The sequence below is a fragment of the Dromaius novaehollandiae genome, chromosome 2 (assembly GCF_036370855.1).
Source record: "Dromaius novaehollandiae isolate bDroNov1 chromosome 2, bDroNov1.hap1, whole genome shotgun sequence".
Classification (NCBI taxonomy): Eukaryota; Metazoa; Chordata; class Aves; order Casuariiformes; family Dromaiidae; genus Dromaius; species Dromaius novaehollandiae.
Window position 1 is genome coordinate 80643054 of NC_088099.1, and position 7129 is coordinate 80650182.

The following is a 7129-nucleotide window of genomic DNA, read 5'->3' on the forward strand; positions in this document are numbered from 1 at the left end:
CAATGCTTTATGACTCACAGACACCCGGTAGCAGAGGATCTTGGTATGTGTATACAGCCCTTTATAGACCTGTCTGGCATTGATTTATGCAGTCACTTAGAGCACCTCCAGTGCCCTAGGGTGAGGAATGCTGCAGCTGAAGGGACTTCTTAAAAGCAGTCCTTTCTCCTGTTTTGTGCAGGCTCCCACCTACTGTCACTTGTCCTGTTCTAAGACACAGTCACTAGTCATTCCTTATTTGCCTTCTCCAGACCTCTTATGATTTTATGAATTTCAGTTTTTTGAGCTTAGTCTCCAGAACTGCAAACAGCATTTTAGGCTTGGGTGTGCTATGCTTTTACATAGCAATAAGCCTTACACAGTAGCAACATGAGGTCTCCTGTGTCATTCTCTACCCTTTTCTACTAATTTCTAATATTTAGTTTCCTTTTTTGCCACCACTGAGCGTTGAGCTGATGTTTCCACAGAACTATCTACTGCAACTCCAATATCTGGTTCCTGAGTGACTGCGGCTAGTTCAGATCTGCCACTGTTCATGTGAAGTTAGGGCTGTTTTCTTCTATGTGCATCATATTACATTTATATACATGGAATGTCACTTCCCTTCTTATCATCCAGTCGCTCTAGATTGTGAGGTCTGTCAGTAATTACTTGTGGTTGCCCTTCATCTTTGCCAAACACAATAACTTCGTATATCAGCATATCCTCAGTTATCTCTTGCAGCACATGAAGAATAAAAGATAAATTTCTCTCCATGTTTGTAGAAGACAACAATACTAAATTAGTATTACAAACACCTAGACAATATGCTTTATCTACAAACAGAGCATTCCATCCTGATCTTTAACTGAGCTGGAAAAAAAAAAAAAAAAGAACTGTCAGAATTACCACTTTTACATGGAAGATTTTGATTTCAAAACAACTGTCAACAGCTGTGGTTATTTCCTTAATGAACAGCATCAGAATCTAAGAGATGGCTTTATTACCAGTCCAGGTAAGAATGTTCATTTGAGGATGCAACTTTAAGATTCGGTGATGAATACTGACAGGGAGCTCAGTGTTGCGATGAAAAAAGAGAAGCCAAATTTGCAACTGCCATTGAAGTGTTTTAAACAGTGGTCAGATAGTGAGAGCATTTGGCATCAGCTTGAGTTCTGCTGTGGTCACTTAGGAACTGAAGGTGCAGTGACAGAACGGTATCAATGAGAACCACTCGCTGGGAGTGCACAGCACCTGACCAGTTCACAGCTTGCCTCAGTGCAACTCATTTCAGTTTCTACTTACCATTAACTTGTCACCACTTGAAATGATGGAACAGATGATTTAATGCTTTTGGTCAATATGTGCAAAACAGATTCAAATTCCAGACACACAAATCTCGTAGATAACGGGCTGGCCAGCATTTCCCCATCCTTTTTATTCCTCATTTCAGCCCACCAAATAATATTAATAAGTCATGTTTATGTATAAATGCAATTTCCAAAACCTCCCTCAGTGCTGTATTAGACTTATAAGGAGAACTAACAAGAGGAGTTATGATAAAAAAATAAAAGGACAGACAAAATACATCTTTCATGGGAAAGTTTGGTAAATTATCCATGTAATAAGTCTCTTTGGCTTCTGAATACATTGAAAAATTCTGGGAGATATCTTCACAAACAAAGAAAAGAAACAAGAAGTTTCAAAAATGAGAAGAAAACGGAACATTGTTGGAAACAGACAAAAATCAGGAAAAGGGCTGGATTTACATTCTTTCAAGGCACCTGATCCTCTTCTGATAATTCCTATTCTCGGGATTCAGTAAGTGTTGAACTATGAGAATATGATGGGCCCAGCATGAACAGCAGGCTCATACCTCCCCTCATTCCCTTGCCCTTATTCAGAGTTTTAAGAAAAAAGCTAAACAACTAGCTACTTCAGAGACAGAAGAGAAGGAATACTGCACTCAAAGATTGTGTTTAACACACAGCCACTGGACATGGCTGGGCTTTTAAGGCAAGCTGTTTCCTTACATTAGTTTAATTCATTGTGGCCCCTGTAGAAGTGCTTTGGCTGACCAGGGTTGTTCTTGTTGCTGTGATGGTTCTAGCAGTTTGTACACCACTGTCACTGTGAAAGGCTACTTACATACTACTACTGTGCCATTTTAGGCCACAGAGATTTTTCTGCATAATTGTCACTGCCACAGAAAATACCCAAGCATGTGTGAGTCATAGTCCTTTAATATTCAGAATATTTCTATTTGCCCTCTTTGAAATATAGCATTAAAACATTGTATCCTATCCATCAAGTATCCTTTTGATTTTTATACAGTAAAAAAAGCATTTAATAAGTTAAGCAATTCTATTTAAGAGGAAGGCATCAATCCTTCATATGAAAAGATTCATCATTATTCTGAAACAGAAGAAATATTATATGTTACACTCAAAATACTGTTACAGGGAAAAGGGAACACAGCCCTGGTAGGCATCTGCTTGTTCTGCAGTGACCATGTAGGTGCCGGCCCCAGCCTTGTCCCCCAGGGCATCCCCAAAGCAAAGCTAATGCAGGCCAGGCAATAGGCGCTTGGCCACAGGGCAATTGGTGCCATGGCTAAAACCAGCCCAGGCCATGACAGACCCAGACACATCCTGAGACCTGGCACTGTCTGGTCTGTACCAAGAACTTTTACTAGTAATGGCAAAAACCATATTTACTGGCCTACATATATTAATGATTACAGAAGTCCCTATGTATGGCCTAGGCTTTCAAACCATATTAGACATGAAAAAATGTTAAATATCAGCGAAACCAACACCTACAGTAACAGATGCATCTGAACATTTTAAATACTGGAAAATACATGTTAGCTATTCCATTTTAAGATTTTTCACAGAACTTCAAGTTTTCATAAAGTCTTAGAGACAGAAGAGACTGCAAGAAACCATCAGAACCATCCTTATGGCCTTAGGCAAGGTCAGCTGTACCTAGTTTTTTTCTTGGCTGCTGCCTATCTGTTCCTGAAGACATCCAGTGATAGGGACACCACAGCCTTCATGCATTGCTATCCTTATTTTTGCATTTTTTTTCTGCTGCCTAACCTAAATAGCCCTTGTTACAACATAAACCCACCACTTCTTGTCCTAATTGCAGTGGATGCCAGAAAGCAGTTTATTTTCTTCATTTTTATAACTACCTGTAATGCATATATAGACTGTAATCACACCTTTCATTAGTTTTTCTTTCAGATTGAAAAATCCTACTTCTTTCCTCATGTCCTCAAAGGTCATTGCTACACTTCCAATAGTTCTTGTTCCTCTCTTCCAGATTGCCTCTTACTTGTTATCATTTTTTTACAGCAGGCTCCACAATTGGTCCCATTATTCAAATAACACCTTTACCAGAACCAGAAGCTGACAGAAGGATGACTTTATGGGGCTCATAGATAACATTCTCATTTCTTCTTCTTAGCATGATGCCCATCTTTTTCATAGCAACATGATATTCTTGGCTCATGTTCAGCTAATGATCCGCTCTAACCCACAAATTCTTTTCAACAGTTGCTGAAGTCATTTGCTGCCTTTCCTGTGTTTGAGTTGATTATTTCCATTTCATAGCTCGGAACCAATACTCCTTTCTTATCTCCCTTGACCTGTTAGCTACCTTTGATGGCCCCAGAGCAGCTCCTCTTAAAATCTCATTCTCTCTCGATTTCTTTGTTCTGGTTCCCTTCTTATCAATCCCTTCCAAATGCTCCTTCAGCCTGACTTACAGAACAGCATCCTCTTTTCTATTCCAAAATTTTGGAGTAGAGACAAATGGCTTCCTATAGTTCTGTCTTTGGCCCTTTTCTTTCTCCTTGTACATGTATTTCTGGTGGTATCAGCTACAAATAAAACTATCATCTTTAGCTGAAAAACCACAGATAACTCTTTTCGATATGAGAAGAAAGGTGTGGAGTGTAGAGGTATCTTCATCGTGCAAGATCAAGGCACATCATTCTGATATCCCCTCAGCAATATCTGGCCATTATCTCAAGCTTATTATAGCTAACACCAAACTCTCAGTCTTTGCCTTCAAGCCTTCTCTTCACTGCCTCTTTTCCATATTCTAAAAGGACTTTTACCATCCTGCCATTCATAATCTGGAAGGTAGTTTTAATCTAGATTTTAGGCTCTGCCCTCAGAACCATCTCAAAAACATGGCCTTTTTTATACATTCATGGTGTTAGAATGTTCGCTAAGGACATAGCTATTCTGTATCTCACTTACTGTAACATCTTGGCCATGACAAAGGCATTTTTGTCTCAGGCATACCTATTTATATACTACTGCCAAGATTCTCTTCAAAACCCAGCACTTCAATCAGCTCATGCAGCTCTTTGAAAATGAAGTTTCTGTTTTTCATGAGGGGAACTGTCAGAAATACAGGGACATTGACAGCACACATGAATCATTTTCCATTCATTATCCAGGGATGAGGTTCAAGCTATTATTAGTCCATGTATCACTCATCTGTTTATTTGTTCAAAAATGCTATAACTCAAGCCTTCATGGAGCTTCCCATGAACGTGCATACGTTTAGGCCTTTCTCTTCCATACCCACCTCACATGCACCTCTTTGCTGTAGTGCATAAAATCCCTCGACAAGCAATGGTAAACCTGCTACTGAGTGGAAAGCAAGCCCAGTCTAATGGCAGACACTGTCTCAAAGTCTCCTTCTACATGCTTGTCTTCACTTTTTTATCCTTTGTTTCAGATAGAGACTGTAAGTTCTCTGAGGCAGAAACCACTTTTAAGTACTGTGACTGTACATCAGCTTTCATAGTGGGTGCCCAGTCTGTTCTTGGGGTTCACAAGAACAACAATGGTAACAAAAAAAAAGATTCATATTCTATTATATGGAAGCAGAAGTGATCCAACCCAGCAAATAAATTCCTCAGCTGGGATCTTCCTCAAAGATCATAGTTCAGAAAAGCATAAATATATGGCAACACTGTGACATGTTCTCATTAGAGTTCCAGAGATCCTGCTAAAACTAGTATAATTACATATAAATGATGTTGGTGGACTACATAAAATGTCAGAAGCACGGAACAAGATGTTTCCTGAACTGCTTATTCTTAATAAGTTTTACACTATCATGTTGCAGATAAAAGTGGAATCCTTTATAGTGAAGCCAGTTTCTCTCATTTTCCTGGAAAGACCACCTGTTTTCTCATATTGTACAGAATTTAGTACGTAAGTTACCATTTAAGTTTTCAGTCACTCAGGCCTTCTAGGAAATAGACAACTTCAGATTAGCAGAACTACCTATGTTAAAATGCAGAACTACCTATGTTAAAATGCCAGGCTTTGTCGTCTACATATTTCCTTAATGCTTGAATTTAGGGGCAATATTTTAACCCATCTGTTGTCTCAATCCTGCCTTCCAAACTTGAGAAACTAAGCCTACTTTTAAAGCTTTTTTTTTTCCTCTCCGAACTTTTACCTGGGAGTATGATGTGTCGTGTTCAAGAAGTGATTAAATGAGTCTATGCTACTCCACAGCAGCCAACTTATGTCTGCACAGGCTTTTTATCTCAGCACCCCAAGTTGTCTATGCTTTCCACAGGTTTTCTCTTGCAAGAACTGCTATAGCATGAATCCAGTGTGCAGGTATTGCAGTGTGCAAGTAATGCATCCTTCCCCTGCATCTTAACAGAGAGAACAGAGAGTGGGTTTGCCATGACATCAACCAGCTCCCTGAGCACTCACAGGTGCATCCTGTCAGAGCCCATGAACTTGTGAATGCCCAGTTTGCTTAAGTGTTTCCTAACCTGATTCTCCTCCACCACAGATAAGTCTTGCTCCAAAATTCTCTTCTAATCTCCAGGGCTTGAGATTCCTGAATTTTGGTCTTACCAGTAAAGACCAAGGCAAAGAGGGCATGAAGTACCTCAGTCTTTTCTGTATCCGCGGTCTCTCATTTAGCAGCAGGCTCACACTTTCCCTATCTTCCTTTTGCTGCTTATGTACTTATAGAAGCCTTTCTTTTTGTCTTTCACACCCATTGTCAGTTTTAGCTCCATCCCTGCATGCTCAGTGTCTCTCTATTCCTTCTGGGTCACCTGTCCCTGCTTTCACACTTCCTTTGTATTTTTGAGTTTAGCCAGGAGCCCTTTCTTCATCCATACAGGGCCTCCTGCAGCCCTTGCTTGATTTCCTGCTTGTTGGAATGGACCATTCTTGAGCTTGGAGGAGGACATTCTTGAATATCAGCCAGCTCTCTTGGATGCCTCTTCCCTCTAGGGCCATATCCCACGGGATTCTTCTAAGCAGGTCCCTGAACAGGCCAACATCTGCTCTCCTGAAATCCAGGGTTGAAATCTTGCTTTTTGCTTTTTTCCCCTCCTCAGATTTTGAAATCCTGCATCTCATGGTTGCTGCAGCCAAGGCTGCCCCCAGCTTTCACATCTCTGACCAATTCTTCCTCGTCTGTAAGTATGAGGTCCAGCAGAGCACTTCTCATCAGCTCCTCAACCAGCTATATTAGAAAGCTGTCATCAACATGCACTCCAGAAGTCTCCTGCATTGCTTGTGCCCTGCTGTGTTGTTCCTCCAGCAGATATCAGGGTGATTAAAGTCCCCCATGAGGACCAGGGCATGTGAACGTGAAGCTTCCTTCAATTGTTTGAGGAAGGCCTTGTCTACTTCTTTTTCCTGATTAACTGCTCTGTAGCAGACACCCACTACAATGTCACCCATGCTGCTAATCCTGACTCGTAAGTTCTCAGCTAGCCCCTCACCTGTCCTGCAGCAGAGCTCCATGAATTTCTGCTGCTCTCTCACATAAAGGTCATCTCCCCTCCTTGCCTTCTTGGCCTGTCCTTCCTGAAGAGCCTGTGTCCATCCATTGCAGCACTCCAGTTGTGTGAGCTGTCATACAAAGTATCACTATGTCTCTATAATGCCAATGAGATCGTAGCCCTATAGCTACACACAGACTTCTAATTTCTTCCGTTTGTTCCCCATGCTGTGTGCATTAGCGTACAGGCACTTCAGAGAGACACCCCAGCATTCTGACTTCCTAGAAAGGGCATGAGAGTTTTCCCCATAATGTGGTGTCATGGGCACTTCCTTATTTACATGCATACTCTTCGTTTGATTCC